This window comes from Anser anser, assembly GCF_964211835.1.
Source record: "Anser anser genome assembly, chromosome: 2".
Classification (NCBI taxonomy): domain Eukaryota; kingdom Metazoa; phylum Chordata; class Aves; order Anseriformes; family Anatidae; genus Anser; species Anser anser.
Window position 1 is genome coordinate 132,402,025 of NC_139721.1, and position 26,146 is coordinate 132,428,170.

General features: G+C 37.1%; 1 protein-coding gene across 14 annotated transcripts in view; it reads left to right on the forward strand.

Moving 5' to 3' along the window:
* DGKB (diacylglycerol kinase beta) overlaps positions 1-26,146 on the forward strand; it is a 394,011-nt gene that overhangs the window by 33,786 nt on the left and 334,079 nt on the right. For 3 of the 14 annotated variants that reach the window (XM_083824535.1, XM_083824546.1, XM_083824566.1), the window contains exons 1-5: positions 2,664-2,942; positions 6,183-6,350; positions 10,228-10,342; positions 12,338-12,473; positions 13,429-13,513. The exons of 1 other annotated variant lie outside the window; for it this stretch is intronic. The gene's annotated coding sequence lies outside the window, so the exon portion shown is untranslated. Of the gene's footprint in view, positions 1-2,663; positions 2,943-3,082; positions 3,107-3,161; positions 3,650-6,182; positions 6,351-10,227; positions 10,343-12,337; positions 12,474-13,428; positions 13,514-17,478; positions 17,616-26,146 lie in introns of those variants that run through there. 10 more of the 14 variants (XM_083824563.1, XM_083824567.1, XM_083824568.1 and 7 more) reach the window with 8 other exon arrangements.

A 26,146-nucleotide genomic window follows, 5' to 3' on the forward strand; every position in this document is an offset into this window, starting at 1 on the left:
TATATTAAATGAGCAATCTAAAGTCATGCTTAGCAACAAAAATCATTTATTTAAATATCCAAACACAGGCCTAAGGATAGACTGTACTTTTTTTTTAATTCTGGCTGTGGATTCTAGACATCTGTTATTTGCTCTGCTGTAAGAGAATGAGCTGTTAAGCGACAAACTTTCTGTATATTTTAATCTGTTTATGGTAGGTGCTTGAATAAAGAAGGAGAGAGAGGCAACAGGCACAAACTGAAACACATGAAGTTCCAGCTGGATATAAGAAAACAATTCTTCACTGTGAGGGTGACAGAGCAGTGGCACAGGTTGCTCAAAGAGGCTGTGGAGTCTCCTCTGGAGATATTCAAAACCCACCTGGATGAGATCCTGTGCAGTATGCTCTAGGTGATCCTGCCTGCGCGTGGAGGTTGGACTAGATGGTCTCCAGAGGATCCTTCCAACCCCAGCCATTCTGTGAGACAACAGGGGTATACACAGTTTGGGTGATACACTGCTTCTAGAGCAGGACACATCTTTGCACTGAAACCAGAATAAAGCTGCTGACCTGAATGTGCTACTCCCAAACACTGTCATTAAGCTCTAGGCTGAGGAAGCTCTTAGCCATCAGCTGTATTCCATTTATCCTCCATCTTTGACATATACTCTGAACTGCATATAATACAATCCTGTTTCTAAGGCTAGCCACATCAATAGCAAACTTCCAAGTATTTTTCAATGCAAACAAAAAAGCCTAATGTTAGTGTGCCTTTAGTGTGACATTTTTCATGTTGCTCTTTCACAGCTCTGTTGTTCTGAGTTGGCTTTGACCTGTATGGGTATTACTGCTTTTACAATGCAAATTAAATATTTTAAAAAAGTGGTTATTTTTCCTATTTGAACAGAAGACCTCAAATTTAACTTCAGTGTTTTAAAGCTACAAATGTCAATGGAATTGACATTCCATGCTGCATGTAAACTTGGTGGACATTTGCTATTTCAGTAAGAACTGGAGTTGTACATTATCCCAACACATGGCCAAAGATAACAGTAAAGCTCCAAGTTAAGTGTGTATAAAAAAGCTATGCTCAATATTAAAACAACAAGAATAACAACAATAAAATTGTAATAATTGTGAAATGTAATTTACCTAGTAACTTTGCTTCTAATATGACCTTATGTTATGGAGAGTGCTTGAAACCAATTTTTAAATCAGTATCATCTTTCAAAACCAGGCTCCCTTCCCCAAACCACTTAATCAATCATTTTATTGTAGGGCCTATAAAATTTTTGTGTAGTACTGAAATGATTTGTCACAATTAAGTAACTAGTCACTGCACTTCAGTGTTTTGATCTATACTTAGTAACCCAAGGCTTAAATACACTGGGACTGAATTCCTTCCCTGGGAGAAAAAGAATTTCCTGAAATCTGTTGTTTAAATGGATAACAGTATATTAAATGTGGGAGACTAGAGTCAAGTATTTGTCATGTGCTACTGATAAATTGCTGTTTGGAAATATATTTGTAAGGTTAACTACTGGATCTGAGATATAAAGGCTAATGTGTGTAATACCGTTCCTAGAATACATTTCACCAAAGTTACAGATAATTTTTTATTCTGCTTTTGTATGCATGTTAGGAGAGGTAAATAAATATTTTAATAGATTGTGGGCATATTAAGGTTAATCAAAATTATATCACATCATAATTTTAGTTGTGAATGTATTTATTCCACTTAGTGTATGGAATAGATATATATCTATTGTATTACACACAATAACTGTAAATTTCACTTGTACACTTGAAGCTTATCTAAATTTTCAAACTCTTTTGTTAAACACAAAGCTGGAGTGCTAATGAGTTTTAGAAACCCGCTATTACAAAACGGTTAAATGCCTTTTGCTGTGCTGTGTAGAAGCTAAGTTACAAAAAGCAATTACCATGCAGTCTGAGGAAGACACTTACATCAAGCTAGGTGAAATAAGGAATCCTCCTTTAAGGAAACAAAAATCTTTATAAGCCAAATTGAGCTGGTGATGTTTTACATGGTTATTAAAATAAAGAAGATTCCAAAAATTTCTAGCACTTGCATGTTATGTAAGAATTAAACCCTTCATATACAGATTTCTGAAAGGAAGAATGGATGCATTTAGAAAATAAACAAAAATTCCTGACCAAAAAAAAAATAATTTTCATTGTCTTATACACAACTATTAGCAGTATGCTACATTTCATCTAGATTGCCTGAAACACTCATCAAGGCTGAAATATTTATAGTATTATATAGCAACAAAGTGAATTTAGATAGGAATTAATGGTCATTATAATTAACCAAATCATCAGGATCCCAGCTGATGTCCTGAGGCTAATCTATGAGCAGAACCCAGGACTCGGTGAAGATGGAAGTTTGGCACCGTTTGCTCTGCTTAGAAATTCACCTGTGTTTCAGAGGGATTTATTTTGGTCATGACAAGTTGCCATTGAACACGCTGGTAAGCTGTCAGTGAAAGTTTCGTCTGATCCCTTGTTTTGTGTCCTGCTAAGTGGGAGGCACTGGTAGAAAGGCATGAATTTTTATGCCATCGCTGCGCTGCTTCCTCTATTTTTCTTCTCCAAGCAAATCTGCAAATTCCTACGGGCCCTAGCTCTGGTGTTGCTACCTAGAGGGGGGGATTCCCAAACACGTGCCGGAGACCCACCCCTCGGGAGGACAGCGGTGGGGGGGGACGGGGCTGCATTTCGGTGCCGTGACATTCCTGCAGGTCCCTCAGCGGGGACGGCCAAACGGCGGCTCTGGAGGCCCCGGGACGAGGAGCCGGGCACCGGGCCGGCCTTACCGGGGGGACAGCGTCTGCAGCGGGGGGTGGGGGAGAGCATCCTCCCCCGGCCCTCTTGCACCCCTCCGGCCCCGGGCAGCTCAGTACCGCGCACCTGCGGGGGATCCCCCCCTGGGCCGCAGGTAGGCGAGGGCGGGCGGCACGCGGGTGCGCAGCGGGGGGAGCCGCACACAAGCCCTCGGCGCCCCCGCGGCTGCGCGGCCGCTGTGCCAGCCCCGCTGCCGCGGAGCGAGCGCGGAGGGCCGCTGGCGGCGGGGGACGGGGCGGGGGAGCGGGGAAACTTTGGGTAAGTGCTAGGAGGGGGATGCGGGGATGCGGGGGAGCATCACCGGGGGATGCGGGGGATCACAGGGGGATGCGGGGGATCATCACCGGGGGATGCGGAGGGTCACCGGGGGATGCGGGAGCGCCGGCCAACAGGTACCGCAACTGCGCGGGCGCGGGAGGGGCTGCGTGTGCATGTGTATGTGTGTGTGTTTTTGTGTGTGTGTGTGTGCGTGTCGCCTGTCCCCTCCCCCGCCCGCCCTGCCAGAAAGGGGTGGGAGATTTCCCTGCCTCCCGGCCGCTTAAAACCGCGCTGCCCGGTGGTGGCTGCGCGGCCCCGGGCGGAGGGAGGCTGGCGGCATCCGCGCTGCGCCGCGGGGAGCGGGCGGGAGGGGAGGGCGGCGGCGGCGGCGGCGGCCCCGCGGGGCCGGGCAGCGCTGGGCTGCGGCAACCGGCGGGGGCGGTCTCTCCCTCGGCTGGATGGCCGGTTCTGCCGGCTGCCCAGGGCGCCGGGCTCTTTCGCATCCCGGGCTCTTTCGCATCCCTCCTCCCGCATCGCACTGCAGTAAGTTCGCCAGGCGCCGGGCGGCTGAACTGGTTGCAAACGCGGAACTGGGGAGGGAGGGAGAGAGAGGAAGAGAGAGGGGTTGTGTGTGTGTTAAGTTGTAGCTAAGCGGGCTATATTGAATTTGTCACGGTTCATGGCTTTGCTTCCTAGTTAATGCCAGTTTGCCTCGTTGACCTACATCACTTTGCTCAAGCGCGGTCAATGTCCTGATGCTGCCAGGGCTTTCATTGAGAGCTGCGTTCAGAAGGCTTTCATTGATGGCTAGGTTCAAACCCGGGGACTGCTGAAACATGCAGTGGGGATAAGCACAGAGCGAGTGCGTGAAACAAAAGATGCAGCTGAAAACTTGTTCCGTAAAGACTGGTGTGCGGAAACTTTCAGTGGTGATGTGATAGGCGGTCTAAGGGTCTTTTCGAGGAAGAATTAAAAATGCTGTGCAAATCGACAAACTTTTGGACGATTGAAGGCAGTTTACAGGCAGCTTATTGTTATTTCGTGTAATCCAGTGTTGTTCTGATTTATTTTCTTGAAAATAGTGTCATTTGTCATGAGTGTCTGCAATTACAATTTTCATTGTGAGTATGCTGTTTTTGAAATGGATGAAAGGCTTTCTCACAAGATTGATGTATCATAAGTATTTTTCCTTAGCTAAACGAGATTAGTGTCTTCAGTTAATTCCCGCTAAATTTTTAGAAAAGCGGTCAAATAGAAAGAAGAACTTCATTAATTTTCAGAAGCAGTTTTATCTGGTTGATGCAATTTTTGAGAGTTTATAAAACAGGCTTCTAAAATCTATCATGGAAAATAAGAGATTGCAGCAGGATGAGAAAAAACAGTAATTCTCACAGGAGAGATAGTCTTTTTAAAACGTCACTAAATGTTTTTTCTAGATCAAATGACCTCATGTAGCAAAGTTATAATTTTTCTTCTTTGCACTTGAGTGGTATAATGCTGCTGCATATATTAAAACATCATTATACATCAGAAAAAATAAAATCATAGCAAGAATCTGATATGCGTTACCAAAAGACTGGGCTTGTTCTATGCTTTATGGATAAAATGATAGGAAATACGTTCTTTGTTTCTCCCTGAAGTCATAATCCAACATTTCCGAGTGCCTGAAACGTTTATCTTTCACAGAATGAAAGCAAGCATCAAGAAACATGGGGCATTAAAAAGTAATGCTTTCCTCCTGGGGTTTAAGTTATCCCATGTTCACTTGTCAAGGTGGAAGGACTTTGTTGTTTACCATGGCAGGAACATCCTAAAAGAATTATTCAGCAGTCTGAAATGGGTGCGGCATAAGATATTTTGTGTTATGGATTTGAAATATTTGGGGCCCAAATCCATTCCTCTAATTTAGAGCCCTGCAAAAAACTGAAGTTGCTGCTCTTATGCAGGTTTAGAAAAACTACACTCTTGTGTTTGTTTAGGAAGAAGAAATGTGTGTGAACTGTTGCTGACAAACTGAAATCATCTTTCTTTAAACACCTGTAGTTGTCTCAGAATAAAACACCAAAATAATATTGTTCAGTAGAAATGCATAAGTGAACAGATATTTTTGAAGAGTTTGTGCAGTTTGAAGGTAACAAAGCTAATATGTTTTGAAGAGCACTCGATATCATTTTTTTACTTATAAGGTTTCTGCATCATTTCTATTCTGGAGCAAAGTGTAATTCAGGTGACACTTTATGGGACAGGTCTAGGTGCCTCTTGCCAATGGAATGAGATCACTAGTGGAGGGATGAAAAGAATGATAAGAGGGCTTCTGTTAAAGCAGGATGTAAATACAGGACATTTGTGAGTACAGGTAGTAATAAGTCAAGGCTGGAAAACTTCAAAGTCAGTCAGCTGGATAGCTGGACTGGGCTTCTTTTGTTTGCTTCATGCTTGTATGACAATAGCATCGAGTTCTTGTGAAAGTCATCTATAGAATGAAATGTACAGGGTTTAAGTTATGCTTTGTAATTAATTAAATAAATATCAGCAGCATATCTGGATGATATATAATGTTTCATTCTCTTTGAATTGTTGTGACTTTTATTAGTTCATCGATAAGTTAGATGTTAGACACACAATTCTAGCAAGTCTTTTAAAGGAGGTCTACAGGAAAGATGGGGAGGGAGTTTTTACCAGGGAGTGCAGTGGTAGGACAAGGGGGAATGGATATAAACTAAAAGAGGGTAGATTTAGATTAGATATTAGGAAAAAGTTCTTTACTATGAGGGTGGCGAGGCACTGGAACAGGTTGCCAAGAGAAGTTGTGGATGCCCCGTCCCTGGAAGTATCCAAGGCCAGGTTGGATGGGGCTTTGTGCAACATGGTCAGGTGAAAGATGTCCCTGCCCATGGCAGGGGGGGTGGAATTAGATGACCTTTAAGGTCCCTTCCAACCCAAACTATTCTATGATTTTATAAAATGTCAATTATTTCAGATGTTTCCTTGGTGAAAGTTAATTTTGTTGCCAAAAGCAATTTACATGATGAAAGCTGTATTCATAGTATTTCTTCTCATCTTTTGTCATGGTAAGAGATGTGGACTGCTGTGAAAAATGTGTGACAAAACATTCCCATCTGTGTGGTGATGAAGGAGTGACAGCAATCAGAAGACTGAGCAAAACAGAAAAAGCAGCTCATGCTTTGCAGTTTGGTGGCCGGGAGCAAAAGTATTTCAATTAGGCTCCACCTCTGGAAAGAAGGTACTTGGAAATACATCTATATTTATTTTAAAGTTATGATGTGAAATCTGGAAGACATCAACAGAGTGAGTGCAATGCTGTTGAAGAACAGGATGCTGGCTTCCTGAAATACATTAGTTTTAGATTCCAGCTCTCTACCTGTTGTAACTATCGAGTAAACTTTGCAACTTATTACAGGAGATGCCAGTTGAGCTTTGCATTACTCTCAAACAAAAAGTAAATAAATTGAAGGTACCAGGTATGCTTTGGATATCATTCACTTTTTTTTTTCTCCTGTGCAGAATTAGTTTGAAGTATTATTCTGTAGGAATGATAAGATTACATAGCCAATTTAATCAATAGTAGCTGGTGTAAGAGGTTAAAAAAAAAAAAAGTAAAAAATGAAAATAAAATAAGAAAATCTGTGAGAAAAATTCTGCATAAATGATTTGTGGTAAGTTTCCCATTGTCTTCTGTACCACTTACAAAATAATTAATAACAGTAATAGCAGACTTAGGACAATTATTTGTCCATAAGTGTGGTTTTTCATAACAATTTTATTAACTTTTTTTAATTTTTTTTTTCATTTGGAGACTTGCTCTATAGCTGGACCAGCTAATTCATTGTGCTGGAGGGAAGAATAAGTGACATTGTGGGTCTCACTTAAAAGGATTAGATGTTTGTAATTGTATTTAATATGTCTATGAATGTGAAGAAAAGTTACAAACTTCAGCTCCAGTACAAATTGACTGATACCAACAGTTTGTCAACCTGACCTATCTTTCATCACACTAATGCTTTTACTATGAATAGAAATTATCTTTTACTATGAATAGGAATTTAGGCCTATTTAGCAGGTAGAGAAGCACTTTATTATTTTTTACCTATTTATTTCTAAAATCAGGATGAATAACTATCCCAAAACATCCAGTAAAACAACTTTATGCAATCTAGAACATATTTTCCTTTTTAATCGTTTCTGAAGAATTTATTTATTTATTTATTTATTTCTGAATAATGATTGCAGAAGTTTAGCCCCGAGGGAATATAGTCTTGTTTAGTTTGCCACAAATTTGAAAATGTAACAAATGTAAGTATTTTGAGGCTGTTTAATTACTTCTTGTCCAACCCCTATTAAAGGGTTTGGAATAAAAATGCCCAATTCTGACACAATTGTGCTGCCCTACACCACTGAAAAATAAAAATAAATGAATGCAAATGTACAAACACATTTGTCAGTTTAACGTTACTAATTAGGTTTCTAATTGCTAGGACAGAATAATTTTTTATTTAATATTAATATTTAATATTAATATTTGTTATTTACTATAAGAAACTATGAATAAAATGACATCTAGGTACTTTTTTATTGTCTTTGAAATATTTTTATTTCCAAGAATGGAACTTCTATGTATGCTAGCAGAAATCTTTAGTTAATATAAGTAAGTTCCATGATTATTATTTTTTTTTAGTTTGATTCTCAGCTACATTTTGATTACTTAGTGTGAAATTGTGATAGTGAAAAAAAAAGCTATATGTTCAGTGGGATGTCCAGTGCTCACCAGTAGTAGTAATAAGTAGTTCACTCCCTAGTCCTTACAGTACGACGAGAAGAATCCCAACAGAACTGTAGTGGAGTTCTCACAAAAGTTTATGTTGTATGGTGTGCATCAAACTATGAGTCTTCTGCTGTGAAATTTGGCTTCCCTTTCCTTTTGAGTTGTCTTTTGGGAAATAATGAGGCATTGAAATGTAGTGGTTGTTTATTTGGAGAACTGGGGAACTCGCACAGATAATGGAAACATTCCCCCCCCCCCCCCCCCGTCTTCTAAATTATGCTGCATAAAGGAAAAACAACTAGTCAAATTCGTTCTCCTTGGTCTAAATTTCTCTCCAGGTGGACATTTCCGATGTTTACGTTGGTTCAAATTTGAAAGAAACACAGATGATATGAAATTAACATGCTTTCTTGTCTCTTCTTCTGAAAGTAAAGGAAGCGGTGTCCTGTAAATCTGGTATGTAGAGGCTATGGGTTAGACATAAACAGTATGAACCATGGCATCCCAAGAATCAAGAGGGTTTTTTTTTGTTTTTGTTTTTTTCTCCCTGGAGTCTTTGGCCACTTTAATTGTGGATTTTCTCATGTCGCCTGAATGAATGTTTGTATTCATCCTCCAAATGGTAGGTAATATTAGGATAAGGCCAGAGAGATTTTATTTTTTTTTTTAAGCAAGGAAAAATAGGGGGAGGAAGAAGAGACAAATATATGATTATAGACAGGAATAAATTAAACAAGAAAAAATAAATGTAATGGCTACTATTGCTCTTTTCTTTAATTTAATCTCCAAGGATTTTTTTTTTAACATTTGAAAGAAGCTAGCAAATTCTATACAAAAAAAAAAAAAAAAAAGGTCAGAAATGTAAAGCTAGAAATCTCTTTCAGGTAGCTAGGATGGTGCTTCCTTATAGTCCTGGAATATTTTACTGAAGATTTTTACATTGGTAGTTTCTTCATATTTTGAATAGAATAGTTATGGTAATCTATTTATCATTAGAGTTAAGTTTTGTTAATGTTCAAAATATACATAAATGGGACTAGTCTTTCCTATGTTCAGTGTCTAAGTAATATCTGGTTACCTTCTGTCTCTCCTATTATTCCTGGTGGAAAGACAAAAGCACCTGCTGAGGAAAAGTCTAATTTTATGATAAGCATCCAATATAGGTCAGTTGAAGTACATTCTGGATGTATCCAGGTCTGTAAACTCATTATAAAGCATGCCTAGGATAGTGGTTTCACAGTTTAAGGTTTAATTTTAAGGCATCCTGCTTTGTGTGAGATAAATTGCACCCTTGGGTATCTTCTCAGCTAGAAAGAAAAACGCAAGGGAGATTTGAAATCCTAAGGATGTATCAAATCTTCTCTGTGCATTACTGAAAATAAACACAAAGTAAAATAGTCTCACAAAAAGCAGTTGCTTAGAAGGGGCTATATCCCAGAAGTCAAATATCAAAGTACATCTTTTTAACATATATTTAAGTAAAAAAGTACTTTTGAGTATTTCCATTTTTCTCTATGCCCTAAAAGGTTGTCTATAGCTTGCTTTCATCAAAAAGTCACTGTATTAATTTCTTATTGATATAAAATATTCCAATAACTTTTTTTTTTTTTTTTTTAATGGAAAATAAAGCTATATTGCTTCCTGAAAAGTCTTGATTTACTATGAAACTGAGAAGACTTGCTCAGGCATTTAGTTTTACTTTGCTCTGCATGTCACATAAATTGAAAAACTAATACAACAGTGACCTGGTTTATCTTCATATGCTGTTGTAAATTTTAATGGTATGGTACTTCAATGACTTCTGCTCACGAGGGACAGTGGGCCATTTTGCCTTTTGTGACTTTTAAAGTGCTTATTAAAACATCTGTGTTTAAACAGCATAATGGCTTTTGGGTCAAAGAATTCAAACCTTCTAAGCAATGTGATCTTTTATAGAACAGAAGGAGGAAACTTTGTACTGGCCCTTGCTAGGCTTAGCTCCGTTGATACAACCATTTCTTCCTAAAAGTAGAATGACTGGAGGAAGCCTGGGGAAACTTCCCAGTTTTGAAGAACGATTGCTGTTAATCACAGAAGATACTCTGATAAGAATATATGTTTACTTCCTCTTTAAATTTAAAATACTGAGTAGATGGTTTTTGTTCTTCATGGAGTAAAATACCATATTCAGTTACGATTTTTTTTTTCCTTTGTGAATTCAAAATAATGACTTTTAGAAAAGCTTTATGTTCTGTCAAAGACTGTTTCCTATAAATAATGTAGGCATCCACAAACTAAAAAAAAAATCTTGTGAGATTACTTGAGTGATCAAGACATTTTTCTGTCCTACATTACACAGTGTACCAGCGATTTTTACTTGTCTCTGTTGGTGCTGAGAAAAATAATCTTGATGGATGATCCAGTTCTGACTTCCAGTTGCACCTCTAATGAAGAAGAGGAAATTCAAGTCTCTAGTAAGGATTTCTGTGCATTCTTATTCAGGTTTGATGAGCCATGAGGTCAGGGTAGATCATCTGTCAATGACAGGAGAATCTGTAGAATCACACAAATGTACCCTTCCAAATAACAGTAACACATTCAGTCCTATTTCAGCACAGTTTAATGAGCAGAAAACTGTAGAGGAAACTAATAAGAATATATAAACCTGATAAAATAGTTTGTATATTTGAAGGGCACTCCTTCAGAGTTCAGTTCTGACCTTAGATTGCTTCAGAGTGCTTTTCTGTCAACTCTGGTCATTCATCGAAGCTGTTTCATTTCAGACCCTATATCATTAGCTTTCAAAATGCTCTCCAGCAAAAGGAAGATATAATCTATTATCCTTTCTGTATCCTGATATGGTGGTGTATTAAGACGGGAATTCTGAGTGATTAATCCAGGACCCTAGCTAAAAGGATAGCCACTACAAAGGGATTGAAATAATGATGTCATAATCTAGAAACCTTGAAAACTTCTGTAATTCACCCCTAATTCACCTACTATCTTCTGGTAAAATGAAATAAAAACATTTATTTACAAAATCCACACTAAACTACTGTGAAGCTTGGATTTATAAAGATGAGAATTACAGGATATAAAGACATTCTTGTTTTGTTTGTTTGTACTAAAATCAGATCTAAATCTTCTATGTATCCTGACAAGGTACAACTCCTTAGATTTGCTATGAGGTCAAGGTCTGAGTTGTCTTGCATTATTTATGTTCCTGGCCACCTTTCACTGGAGAGCATCACAAGTAGGCAAAGTTTGCCAATTCTTGTACATATTTCTTGGCATGTTTTGCAGTTTGCTCATTCAGTTTCAAATGCTTCATCCTTCCCCCTTAGAGATTGCTAATCTTTAATTTATTCAGGAAAAGTTTCAGTGCTCCTCCCCTTGTCTTGTTTACTGCTCTGGTTCTTTGGAAATGCAAATAGGTCTTTGGCAGAGCAGGTGCCATCTCTTTTAAACTATGAGTGAATTATTAACCCATGGAGGAATGAATTGCAGTTTCTCTCTAGGAGTGCTTGCATGCATATCTCAGTATGAAGATCTTCTATACTTGCTGAACTTTGTATTTTAATATTCACATGTACATTGATTACCATGCTTGTTAGTAACACATGAATTTCACAGAATCATCTAGGTTGGAAGAGACCTCCAAGATCACTGAGTCCAACCTCTGACCTAACACTAACAAGTCCTCCACTAAACCATATTTGAATACCATGTGAAGCTCGTTTTCAGATCAAAACTGATTTTCATCCTGTTCAAGCTAATGGAATCCCAGTTCCCCCTGGGGGATACATTGATGCTTAGAGAGATTCAAAACCTCAATGTACAGAACGTGCATGTCTACTTTTTCTTTAGAACATACATGTCTTGAACATTTAAAGACATTATCTACTACTTTCATTAAAAATATTTTATGGATATGCAAGGAATGGCAAGGCCACTTAAAGATTAATTCCTTGTGCAATGCACGAAGTTAGGAGAGATTTTAAACTGTTCAGAATCAAGCAACTGAAGCCAGAACAGCTGTGATGATGTCTTTCAACCTGTGAATGCCGGAGAAGGGAAGATACTAGTTCATAGTTAAAGATGAGAGGAAAGACTGTTGTCATTGCTTCTTCAGATTTAACACAAATTTCACTGAATATTTCTTTTTAGGGTAACCTAAAGGAATTGAAGGGGAAAGAAAGAAAGACAGTTCATGTTGACATACCCGTCATGTATTGATACTTGAAATGTCCCTTAATACTCTTAAATACCTCCAAATGGATGTAAACAACACAAAGTGAAGACACATTGCTAAGCTTTTTGTGGAGAAGAATCACGTGCAATAGACAGATTTTCCTGGAGAGTTGATGGTGTAGATTCCATTCTTTGTGTCATTTCAGTGGGATTCAGTAAATGACTACATAGACAATTAGAACTTAAAAGATTTTTTTCTTTTTTTTTTTTCTATCCAGTTATTACTGGATTTCTATCCAGTTGTTTTTGAAAGTTATACATGTTACCAGTAAAACCTGTTGTTTGTATGCCCCAGTGTTTACGGGAAGCAGATACTGTATATATGGCAAGGAGACAACTGCATTACAGAGTGAGGTAAGCTGTAGATTTTTTTTTTAATTATTTTTTTTAGAGACTATTCTATCACTGTTAACTGATTTTGTCTGGACTTTTTATGTTTGGGGAATCATGTTCTGCACATTGTCCTTAAACTTTATGGCTTATTCATATCCATATCAAGTCAAGACACTACAACCAGGTCGGGTGAATGGGATCATTTTTCATCTTTCTTCTTCTTAGACGCAAAAAGATACTGGATCAGACTAGCTATCTGTCCCTAGTGTGCCGTCTTCTGACAGCAATTATCAAGGAAGTATAAGAATAGGCTAAGGACCCACAGTGTTCCTCCAGTCTCCAGCGTTCTATATACATTCATTACTTCACAGATCTCTGCCGTATCCCATTGCTTCTTTTTGAAGCTGGAAGATTTCTATTATAGTCTTTCATCCCTTATCAGCAAGTTGCTCTGTCTTTTTGTCCTTCTCTTTCTCCAGTTCTACTGTAATCAATTCAAAACTCTGTTACTGAAAATGCAAGTGTACCAGGGATCTATACAATGGAATAAATTGTTTTATTTTCTGGTCCTTTCTGAACACTTTTTTGAATGCTGCTGAGCACAAACTTGATGTTTCTGATTATACTTACAAAATTTCATTTCTGAGATATAACTCATCAGTGATGAGCTCACTGCTCATCACTTTAAGTGTACAGCTAGGATTGCACCCCTCCTCCCTGCCCCCCCCCCCCCCCCTTACTTTATCTATGCTGAGGCATATGAGGCAGTTCCAGCAGAAAGTGGAATCTAGCTAGCATTAGCAAGTAGCACAAGGGAGAGTTAGGCTATTAGGGGATTTAGTGTCTCTGTTATACTTAAATCCTGTTTCAACTCTCTAAATCTTTTCCTGTGTCTAGCCTTAAACACCTTATAGTATGTGTTGCGTGTTTTGAAGTGATGTATAGGATTGTCATTTATTTTACTTTGATGTGACAGCTATGTGATATTTATTGATATGAACTGAATAGAAGCAAGTAGAAGAATGTTTTGATCATCCATTGGAAATAAACGCTTTTTTTTGGTGAGTAAAACACATAGCTAATGTAAAATTATTTAAAATATAAACTTTATAAGTAATGAAGAGCATCTCTTGTGTAAACTTATTTAAAGAATTATTAGAATTAAAAATGTTGTAAATACTCTTTTGAAATGATTAGATTTTTTTCCTTTTTTATCTTTGCTAGCCTTGCAATCATAACCTAATTAAAAAAAAAATAAATAAATAAATAAATAATTAACCTTTTGCTGTACAATACATAAATAGCTTAACTTTGTCAATTTAGAACATGGATGTATATATCTAACTAGGCATATATTTTCCACATCTTTCTGACCTCATGTTGAATATGCCAGCAAACATTCATAGTATGTTCTGGTTATGGTTAAATCAGAAGCCCTCAGAAGGTATCTATTCCAATTTAATTATTTACAAGTTTAGTTTTAAGGGGGTATTTAGAGAAACAGTTCAAGTGACTAACCCTAACTGGGATCACGTCAGTTCTGGATGAAGTCCAAACCTTGACAAAGTGTTATTTTTATCTAGATCATATGCTCAACAGAAGTGGAGTTTGTAAGTAAATGGTACTCACTCTGTTTGTGTGTGTCCACATGTATAATAACTAAATAACTGACTGTATATTGTAATATTAAAAAAAAATATCACCATATTCACCCTCTTTTAATTGACTAATATAGCAGTGGAACATGGAACTGGAATGGATCACGTGTACCATTGTGTGTAGTCATTTACAGCCTTAGGAAACCGTGCCATAGATGCTTTATTTAGATGGGGTTCACTGATCATCAATTTTGTACACCCTTACCACAAGCCACAGAATTTCTCCCTGCAGTCTAAAAGAAAAAATAATGATTTATAAGAGAAGACCAAGACATTAGAACACTAATGTGGCAAGAAGAAAGAGAGGGTAAAAATAATAAGATATTTTTTGTTTAGAATAAAACATAATTCTTTGGTTAGGCTTGTATGCCTTTCGTGCTCATCTGTGAAGATACATAAGCAAAGCAGTTAATATCATAATTTAAGGTCTGCTATTTTAAATTGAAATATTGGAGTAGATGGGAAGAATATTATGTTTTAATTTGTAAATGCGACTATTCTTACTGGGAGTCTGTTTCCAAGAATTATACTGTGAAATTGGTGATTACACTTAGTTGAAAAAATACATTTCCCATAAATTATTCTGCATGAACTACCCATCATTTTTATTTATAAGCACTATTATTTACAAACATTATTCATAAAGTATATAGCCTTGTAGCCTTGTGTTACATCATTTCTTTAATCCTTTTAGTAGGAGTTACAGTTCTGTGATATGCTATATTAATCTAAGTGAAACATTGTCCAGTACTTCATAGGCAGTCTGAGCTAATGAGATGTACTGTACACCTAACAGGCCAGTATGAGTCTAAGAATTTACATTACAAAGGAATCCAGGCAATTTTAACTCAGCAAGGTATGTATTTAATAATAACCGCTGAAGTGTTCTGGGCTAGTAAAATTAATGAATACCAAACCCTATCAGACAATAGCATGTTATTCTATGAATCTGAACTTGCAAAGGTGAATACGATAAGGGAAGTGAATAGAAAATGAGGTAGGCTGATGATGTCTGGCTGCAGTTACTTCTCTTAAAATTTACTTATTCTGAACATATTTAGGTAGAATGGGCAATGTTTCCTATATCTCAAAGTTCTGAAGGAATAATGATGTATAGTATAAAATGGATGCATCATAACACTGACTATTCAGATGTGTCCTCCATCATTCTGGATATTATCTCAGCAAAATTTATCAAGTTTATTTTCTGTGAATTTTCCCCAAACTATTTGTGCATTATGGTTGTACTACGATCTAGATAACAGCAGATGCGCAGAAAGAACATGCAGGCACCTTCTAACCTGCTAGTACTCTGAGGGGTTTACTTTAGGATTTTGACCAAGATGAATTCATGCCTCTGGAACTGTCAGTGACTTCCACTCTGTGTGTGGAACTGCCGCTGGCATATGCAGGAGTTTCCCTTGTGTGCAGAGTGGTTGTGATATGGAGTGTCCAGGACAGGCTTCAGTGAAGTGATTTGCAGTCAGTAACATGGGAGTTGATTTTGTTGTTTGTTTGAAATGCCTTGCTGAAGTTGTAACTTCATTCATTTTGGAGAACTGAAACGGAAAGTTGTGTGAATCTGGTATCCAAATAGTTTTGTTATCTTCAGATCCTTAGGTGATTTTCCTTATAATAGGCTTGCACATTTAAAAGAAGAGGCATGTGCAGGTGTGAAGATAATGTAGGCTTTTTTGACTTTTGTACAAAAAAAGATTGTTTTTCTATCTGTTTATATCTGGAGCTTGCTATATTGGAGCACTGCTTACAACTCTACTTTCTAGGAATATGCAAAATATATACATTAATTTTTAGAGAATTAATATTTTAGTAATCAGTATTCAGATATAGCACTTTGTTCTAGATAACTGTTATTCCTCTACTCTGTTGTATGTTATTCATAAACTGGGCATTATACAATAGTTTCTTTCGCTGTTGCATTACTGCCGTAGTGGTAAGATTCTTGGTAATGCAACAACATATTAATAAAATATAGGGAAATTTTTAGTAAAGATTATCCATTTCTTATGCAACATGAAAGTGTATATTCGGTGATGCATGGAATTAAGTCTTGTAAAATAAAAATGTTAATGGATGTAATCCTCTTCTTACCCTATTATCTTAGAGTCCTTGAAACGTGTTGCAGAACTTAAACTCACCTTGTTTTTTACAGAATTCTGGAACAAAATTCTCTTGCATTTTCTAAACCTTACAACCAAAAGCACAGCTATGAAAAATTCCAGTCATGTCTTTCTTATAGCTGTTGTCTTACAACCTCTTGACTGCTGCTGCAGCCTTTTTGTTTGTTTGTTTTAAATCTCTGCTGATGCCTCCTCACTTTCAATGTCATTGGACTGTTCCTGCTGAGTCTGTTCTACTGGGTGTTGATAATGCAGTCCAGGGATCAAGAGTCCAGAAGTTGGAACTCTTGGGGTTGATCTCTATCTCTGATAGGAGTTACCACAGCCAGTGGTAACTGCAGTGGAAGCAACTGCAGCAGGGGTAACTGGATGATTAGAAAGCCTGTCTTTTTCCTTCTTTTCTGAAGAAGTGGGGAATTGGTGTGTATAGCAAGTGAAGGAAAAAAAAAAAAAGTAAAATCTCTACTTTCCTAATTGAATACTTAATGGTCTTAAAGAGAGGGTAGAGGCTTCCCCTTCATCATGATAGGAACAGTCATACTTGATTTGCTTGCATATTTCACACTGTTTTGAGTGCATTTCTGTTTCAAAGTATTTACATTTCTACTTGGAATTATTACAGCAGATAGTGGTATGCAAAAAGTCGATCTCTACTTGTGTTTACCAAGTATTAGGGTTAAAATCTCACCATTGTTTAACAGTGAGCAAGTTCTAGGCAAGGATGCTCAGAGTTGAGTGATTCTTTGCTTTTTAAATGAAGACGTAAACTATTATTCTGTGGAAATTACAATCTGTGAGGATTGCTTCTTCAGAGAGACAGTGCTACTGCTAAAGATGGTTTGTGAGAGCAGACAACAGATTGACTGCCAGAGCAAAGCAGCAGAAAAAGTTGGTCAGATTAAGCCACACACAATCAGATAAAATCTGTCACTGTTTTTTTTTTTTTCCTCCTTCTCCTCATGTGAGAGATGCTTAGGATCATTTTCCTGGTAGGTACAAGAACAGAGGGAATTAGTTCTGTGGGTTTGAGACATCATGGAAATGCTGTAAATTTTTTGAGAAGCTGTTGACCTGAATAGAAGTCCTGTGACCACATCCTGTGTAAACAGAGCATTTGCTGCTTGGTCCTCTTGTGCTGCAGAGGCAAAAAACAGAAGGAGGAGAAGGACCAAAAAAGGAAGAGAAGGACCAAGATTCAAGGTGGGCATGATCCTCCCCAAGGCTGACAGGAGCCAAGACTGCTCACAGTCTGCACGTGAGGCAATGTGCTGTAGTTATGGAAAGGGTAGAGCAAGGAGACTTTTTGTTTGATGGAATAAACTAAGGACTTGGTAAATTCAAGGAGGAACAAACAAAACGCTGTGGTGAGTGCTTGAGAAGTGTAAGAGATATGTCTTCATGCTGGTGTTGGAATGGCCGTGAATTTATATCACAGAATTTTTTATGGTATCTTGCATGTTACTGTTTTACTATTTATATTTCAGTTTGGACCTATACTGACAGTTGTCATCTGCATGGCTAAAGTATTTCTAAATATGAAAAAAGATGCTACCTACTTCATTGGTATAAAACAAAGTAAAAAGTGTGTTGCAAAACCTGTTAAATCTATGTATGATGCATAGAGGGTGGGCATTGGATTAAATATGCCCTTTATGTATTTTTACAATAACTATCTATAAAATCAAAGCAACTTATGGAAATGGTGAATTTGAAAACTGAAGTTTTGTTATAATGCTTTCATTGTCAACTGGCTATGTTACTTCTGTCTGTCTGGATGACCGTGCAAAAGGATATGGTTCCTTTGAACTAGACTGTAGGACAAATAATACTATTGTTCTAAGACCATTGGTAATGCTATGAAAACACTGGAATTCCTAAACAATAACTGTTTAATGAAGCTAAGGGAAGCTTTTGTCATAGTTATGTCAGACATGAGATAATTTGAAGTTGTACTGATACAGAAGGGTATTATTCTTTTGAAAGGTATTTCATTTGACTTCACCAGGGGACTTCTGTGTATGTTTCTCTGTTTATACTGTAAAATAATAGTTCTGGTGGAGTGTGAATAAGGATAGTATGCCTCTTAATAGAAAATATTTGTTTTGGTCTTAAATCAGAACTTTATGATTACTTTGGTATTTTACAGAGATCTCATTATCTTAAGTAAGCAAGCAGAAAGTTGTGGTGATTTCATGGCATTAAAGTTTAGAGCTGCGTTTTGTGTCAGAGAAGTATTTTTAACAGAGAGTAAGCAGTAACAAGACATGAAAATATTTCCTTCCTTTTGTGATGTTCTGTAGAGCAGATGAAGTGCATCAAAGGTAACCTGCTGAGGTCCTTCCCGTGGCTGTGGCACCAGCACTGTTTGCCATGTATCTATCCCATGTAAGGACTGAGGTGTCACTGGTCAAACGTGAGGGTAATGTTAGACTGTCAGAACCCATTTTTTTTAGGTCTGTGTTCCCATGCATGTTTGTTTGCCAGTATTGATACTGCTGTTGGCTGCTCATCTGCCGCCATGAATGTATGAATACCTGTGATATGGTGCCATCACTGATGGAGGCGTGAGAGGAAGGGAAGGGAGCTAGCAGGACTCATCTCCTGGAACAGCTGGGACTCCCCATGTGGCCATGGGCATCCTTGTCTGACTCTGAGGCCATGGTTCCATGCGTACCTGTCAGTCTATCTACCATGTTCATTTCAGTGAGGAAAAAAAAGAAGGATAAGGGGATACCTTACTGGTAAGGCTACAGCTTGCTAAGTGTTGCAAAATCTTTTTACTCAAGGGTATTAAAGCTAGGTAAAAAGTACTCTGGGACATGTTGTTCCATTTATTTTTTTAAGACTGTTCTCCATAAAGTCCCTGGAGAGTTCTTCTTAAAACAGATGGCACAATGTGGGCCATTGTAATGCAATTTTCATTGTAAAATGTTATGTCCCAGGGCAAATTTACCACAAATGGAGCAATCGTGATGTTCCATAAAATAGAAGACGTGTTTTTGCAAATTTTGATATATCTAAAAAATATGCATAACTCCCCCCACTTTGCCAAAAAAGCAAAGCTTCCTATTTTAAAACAAGTATTTTGGGGCTTTTAGAGTATTTGGAGACTGTTGTTATTGCATTAACTGCTTCGAGTATTCAGGAAAACTTTGTACATCTGTAACTGTAAACATCAATAAAGAGAGTGTTATCTGGAATTAGCAAGATGATGTTAGATCTCCCTTTGAAATTTCTGGCAGGAAAATATGTATTTTGTGTTAGCCTTCAAAGTTTCAGTAAATAATACGAGTATGTATAAACTTTATGTCTAAACTTTAAGGCCATAAAATAATTGAATATTGTATAGATATCACAATGGAGATACTTACACTGATTACTTGTGAACCAGAAAGATGACTTGTGTATCTTTATTAGTCATCTGTATCAAATAATGTTCTGTATAATTATCCTGAAGAAAAGTGAAAATAGGGAACAAAATTTTCTCATATTATTAACAACAGGATACTTTTGCAATGGATTTCATAGGTATATTAATTCTATGTTTTTCTTTCTTTTGGAATGCCAAAAGAAATAGCTTTCTTATTTTAGTCATGCCAATTTAAGGCATGTAAGCTAAATCTAGTTTGGTGCCTGGGAACCTTGAAGAGTGGAAGCTACTAATAAACATTAGAGATCTCTAATAATATCTTGCTTAATAATTTGTTTTGCATATCTGAGAAGGCCAAAATCTGTGAGAGTCTAAGTGCAGAAAATTCTCATGTGGTTCTGAAAACACAGTGTTTAGCATCTTGCAGTTTGTATTCCAGGTAGCTGTAGAATTATTATTATTATTATTATTTCATCTTATTTTATTTTTCCTTTACCCTGCTTAAGGTGTATGCCAGAGACGAACGACAGAAAATTAAGACCCAGGACTAGGTGATGTGTATTGGATTTGTACCATAAGGCAGATTGCTCAGATTCTCTGTCTTCCTTTTATTTAGGGTGTTTTTAATGGGACAAATAGGTTGGTACGTTAGGAGCTTGTCTGGTCTTTTGATTGTAGACTCAGGGTCTACTCAGGTTCCCAGCATCATATTGGATAGAGCTTGGGCTTCAGTTTAGCTCAGCTCTGTGGAAGAGGACTGGAGCTTCTGGAATAGGACGGGACATTTTCTAACCAAGTCTGCAGAATGGATGACTGGAAAACCAGGACTCTAGGGCAAGCATCAGCACACATGCTCAAGTAATTTAGAAACAGCCACAGATTTCCAGAATGATGACATTAAGGGCTATGTGTAGTTAAATCCGTAAGTGATAACATTTCTTCAGCAATACTGTGAACTACTTCTTGTTTTAATTAGTGGAGTATTAACTAAAGGTAGTTGTAAGTGACACAGACAGACAGAATTTTAATTAAAAATTTAATTAAGAATTTTAATTGGTGGTTTAATTTAAGTGGTTTGGGTAATTGAATTTAAATGATTACTTTTCTAATGTATCTTTATTTTAGGATATCATATACCTTTTTTTAGGCATTTAGATTTAAACTTACCAGTTCAAACATAGAAAAACAGACAAAAATAAAGCTGTTAAGAAATAGAACTTTTATTGACATACATAAATTAACACTGTTCATGTGTTTAAATATATCCAATTACAGATCTCAGTTCAGTTCCTGACTTTTCCACACGCCTCCCATGTGATAGCGAGCAAATTATTTGAGAACAAATGTTTCAGTGTGTCTAGTGAATTTAAAATGCAATAATTAATGCCAGATGAGATCTAGCCAGTTATAAAATTCAGCACTAGATGTATATTCATTTTTAGGAATTTTAATTCTGTACTTTCTGTAAAATAGTATATATGTCTTTCTGTTATTTTCTATTCTGTAGAACTAAGCAGGACTGTTATTTGTTTATATAGTACTGCCACTGATACAGTTAATCCTAGTAAAAGTTTGTGCTTTTGTAACACAAACACACAATAATGATAACAGAATTAGTAGTTCCTTAGCATTTGATGCATCATCAAGAATGGTCCGTCAAGCATGGTCCATCAAGAGTGGCATAGCTAGCCAGTCAAGGGAAGGGATTGTCCCACTCTACTCTGCACTGGTGCGGCCTCTCCTCGAGTGTGCAGTTTTGGGTGCCGCAGTATAAGAAAGATATAAAACTGTTAGAGAGTGTCCAAAGGAGGGCAACAAAGATGGTAAAGGATCTAGAGGGGAAGACGGATCTAGAGGAGTGGCTGAGGTCACCTGGACTGTTCAGCCTGGAGAAGGGGAGGCCTCATGGCGGCCTGCAGCTTCCTCACGAGGGGAGTGGAGGGGCAGATGCTGAGCCCTGCTCTCTGTTGACCAGCGATACCACCTAAGGGAACAGCTTGAAGCTGTGACAGGGGAGGTTCAGACTGGATTTCAGGAAAAGATTCTTCACTGAGAGGGTGGTTGAGCACTGGGACTGGATCCCCAGGGCATGGGGCTCAATCATGGCACTGAGCCTGCCAGAGCTCAAGAAGTGTTTGGGCAATATTCTCAGACGCATGATCTGGTTTTTATTTATTTATTGGGTGGTCCTTTGGGGGCTCAGGAATTGGACTCAATGATCCTGTTTGGTCCCTTTCTACTCGGATATTCTATTTCTCATCTCTTTTATTGGTGAAGTCAACATGTAAAGATCAAGCAGAAAAACAAAGTGTGCTTAAGCAGTGTTGGACACCGCAGGGTAGGCACTTGGGTCAGGAAAGCAGCACAGTGCCCTGTCTGTGTAGTCCCCCTTGCACAGTTCAGCTCAGGTCAAGGGTTTCTGTCTGCACAGTCTAAGCAGTTAAGTCCTAGTACTAAGCAATAGTATCTGTCATTTTGAATCATAGTGTTGCATGGATGTACATGACTGTTATGGATGGCTGTTCTTTGTGGTTTATTTTTTTCTTGTAGCTAGTGGTTATTCTTTGTTCTTGAGTAAAAGAACACTTGGTTGCCTTAAATAATAAGGGTAACCATCTTTTGGTTTATTGCAGGTATCAGCAAAAAGAAAGGAACTCATTATAAAAGCTAGTCAGTTACAGCAAAAACACTTCTGTGAATATCCACTGAAACTTATAAACAAGTTCATTTTAAGTGCATTTTATCCTTTCGAGTATGGAAGTTTATGAGCTTTTAGTTGTTTTTTGGTGAATGTTCTGAGAAGATAAACTTCTGTGTCATCAATAAGTATAACTTTAGCATTTAAAATACAATCTTTCTAAAAAGAGTTCATCATGGAACAGATTTCAATAGCAAATTGAAGTATTTTTCTCCTTTTTTTTTTTTTTTTTTTTGTAAGTTACACCAAAATAGGATGACCTTAGTAAACCGAGGGACTTACAGATCACATAGCTCTGGTATTCTGGTGATTAAAAAAAAGGGTTTAAGTGGAACAAACTATTTTAGGCTTCTACTGTATGTGTTCTTACAGTTCAGTTGTGTGTTTTAGTATAGAACAAGTAAAAGGAATGTCTCGTAAATAACAAACCGTTTAATGAAGTTAAATGCTACTTTTTCTATTAACATAATGGTTCTTAAAACTCACACATTCTGTACTTGATGAAAGAGAGTTTTACACATGGGTAGATCATGGGGAAAGTGTTATACATGGAAAATCTGTGCCTATTGATAAGGGTAGAACACTCAAAGGACTTTTGAAAATCTCTTAATTTGAAACTTTTATGGATCAGTTCAGGATGAAACAATATGGGGAAAAAATAATAACCCTTAAAATATCTGCTTTTTATATCTGCTTTTTTATATCTGCATTTATATATATATTTCATATATAGTCTTTTCATAAAACAACCAAATCTTTATTGCGGACTTTTTATAGGTAGATGGAGTAAGACGTACTTCAGTGGTTGCTGACTTGATATAATCTGATCTATGTAATCCTATCTTAATAGGATAATAATTTTGACAAATAATGAAAGAAAAAAATGTCTTAACAATCCTGTGCCTCATCATAAGTAACAAGGTGTTTTTCTTCATAGTTTCTCTCTGTTAATAGAAAACTAAGCAGAGCGTTGGTTTTTCAATTGCAGGATAATGTAGAAATTCTATAGGGCCAATATTTTAACATTTAAAATTTACCTGTATAAATACTGTAGGCCCACTGTCTGAAGGCATACTGATTGAAACAAAGGTATCTCAAACTGATTTTTTTTCCATTTACATTGATAACTGAAAAAGTTAAATTGTAGGATTGTAAACTTTGCAAAAGAAAACAATTCAAAAGGATTAGAGTCTCTGTGAAAAAAATTTTTTGAAGTAGTCTTTTAACTGCAAAATTTGTTATAGTTCTTCCTGTAGAGTGAGCTTATTATTTAATATTTCTGTGTAAAAATTGCTCTTGAAAGGACATTTTCTACTGAACTAAAATGCAATAATAAGAAACTTAAATAATACTAATATTTACGTAAAAATAAATAGCATCTTTCCTGCCTCAGATGTATGATATCACCTAGCAGGGTAATTTTCCCTTAATAGTATGAAAACTTTTGGTCAGTTAAGAATGTTCAACATTTGTAAAAAACATTTGTTAGAAATTATCAATACCTAAATTTATTTCTATGAATTTAAATGTGAGGTTGCCATGTTGTTGCTAATTCAGCAATGTCTTAGTGACTTTTTTTTTTTTTAAACATAACAATTATATATTTATATATATATTTATTGTATTTTTGAGTCAGGGCTGTCTATCACGCTGACTTGTAATGCATCAAGTGCAATGTGTACATCCCAGTGCTTTGTTTGAGAAACTTAAGGCAAAACAGATTGCAGGTTGAAAGCAGAAAGACTTTTCTAGGTTGTCCTAGTGAAATAGATACAGTCATTTGTAATTAATGTTGCTGCTATAAAAGATAAGAATATACATTCATGGAGACAGTAAATAAGTAATTGCTATTATGAGGAGAGTGGTAGCACTTTTCTCTGATACTTCTGTTCTGTGTGGGAAACTGTTCTGTGTGGGAGTGTAGTCCAGAAGAGTAAATTATATGCTTATTCCACTTACAGAAGAATGAATGTAGTGTTACCAAGGTGCCATCCATTTCATTATACTTTTTTTTTTTTTTCATTTGTGTCTGAAGAGGAATTCCTTAATAATTTAAGCACAGAAACCTTTTTTTTTTTTTTTTCCTGTTTGTGTGTTTGTTCTGGTGTCCTTATATAAATAATCCCCTTTGATATCTAGTTATTCATTAGTTACCATATTCTAATAGGTAACCCTTTCTATGTAATGCTTAACAATGTTGTCAGAATGGACTAATTTCCTCCCCCTTCCCCCTCGTTTGTCTTTATTATTTCAAATGTGAAACAGAAGGAAGTGTATCAAGCTTGTGTATCTTTTGCTTTTTAAAGTTATGGGGAAAAAGAATTTCACATCAGCTAAAACTGAGGAGAATTAATTGCAACATTTAAAGAAAGAAAGCTATTAGGTAGAACTCTGAAGAAAAACATCCTGGAAAAAGACAACAGAAATGCAGAGCCTTTTTCCAGAGAATAAATATTTAAAAAATACAAGAATAATATATGCTAGCTCAGACAAGAAACATTCTCAAGGGGAAGAGGATCAATTCTTCCCTCCCTCTCACCCCAGCCCTCCCTTAAGATGGGAAAAATACAAGGAGACACAAATTAACAAAAGTAAGATTTTTTATTGAACACCATGGGAAAAGAACACAAATTTAGGTCTCATGAAAGTGCAATTATATATCATTATTAATTAAAAGTACAATTAAATACTGGTTAATTAATTATTTATTTTTAGGTATTTGGAAGACTCCATGGGACAGTTGCCCTTTGTTAGCTTCATCCGTGCCCCTGGTGGCAGTGTGGACATGCCCTCAGGTCAAGTGCTAGGAACACGCAAGTGACAATGCTCACAGAGCCTTCCCAAACTTGTAATTTAATGTCTACTTGGAGTTAAATTTGAATGTCAGAAACTGAGAGGGTGAACAGGGAATAGTAGTTTGAGATGCTGCTGCCATCACATAGTTTCCTCTGGCTGTGGATAAACATTCCTGTAGGCAAGGGCCCATCCCACTTTCAAAATCCATTTTGGTAGTATTGCTATAAAAGAGTTCAGTGACAGTAAGCTAATTGAATAAATATGAAATCCTTTGTAGTTGTCTAGAAGGCTCCACACTATCCCAGTGGACAATGACATAGTGTCGGCTATTCATATCCCCGGACTGCAATAACTTCTGCACGGAGCTCTCCTTGGGGATGGGAGAAGGGGGAGGGAGAATAATACCTGAAAAAAAAAAAAAAAAAGGCAAGCTAGTAAAAAACAATGTGGCATGTCTTTCTGCTACAAAATCCATTAACCTGCCTGCTAACCTGTTCTCTATTCTTTGCACAGATTTCCTGTTGAAGATTAAATCAGGTTCATATACTCACATATTATTTAAAAGCTACTCAAGTACCCTGTTCCCAGCCTATTTTAAAACTGCATAAAACTTTGGAATGAAGACAGCAGTTAACAAATCTTTTCCTTGAGCGCAGTGGAACAGTTGTGTCACAAGACTAATGTGCATCTCTTCAAAGGCTTATTTCTGAGCATGAAGTAGGAATTTCTGCCCAAGGAAATTAAGGATCATCAGAAATCTTTCCCAGTTATAACTTTTCAGCCTTGCCTTCCTCTAGTGTAACCACCCCTAGAGCACCTAAATATGGAGAGATTAATTAAACCAAACAATTATACACAAAATAACTGTAGCTGATTGCCAACAGAAGTTAATTGTTATGCTGAATTTACAGTTCATCCCATGAGAGGGAATGGAAAGAAAAGAGGAACAACATATGACAGATATTAGCCAAAGACCTGAACGCTCTGGTAACGTGGGATCAGATACTTGTGCCAGTTGTGGGCAGATTAAT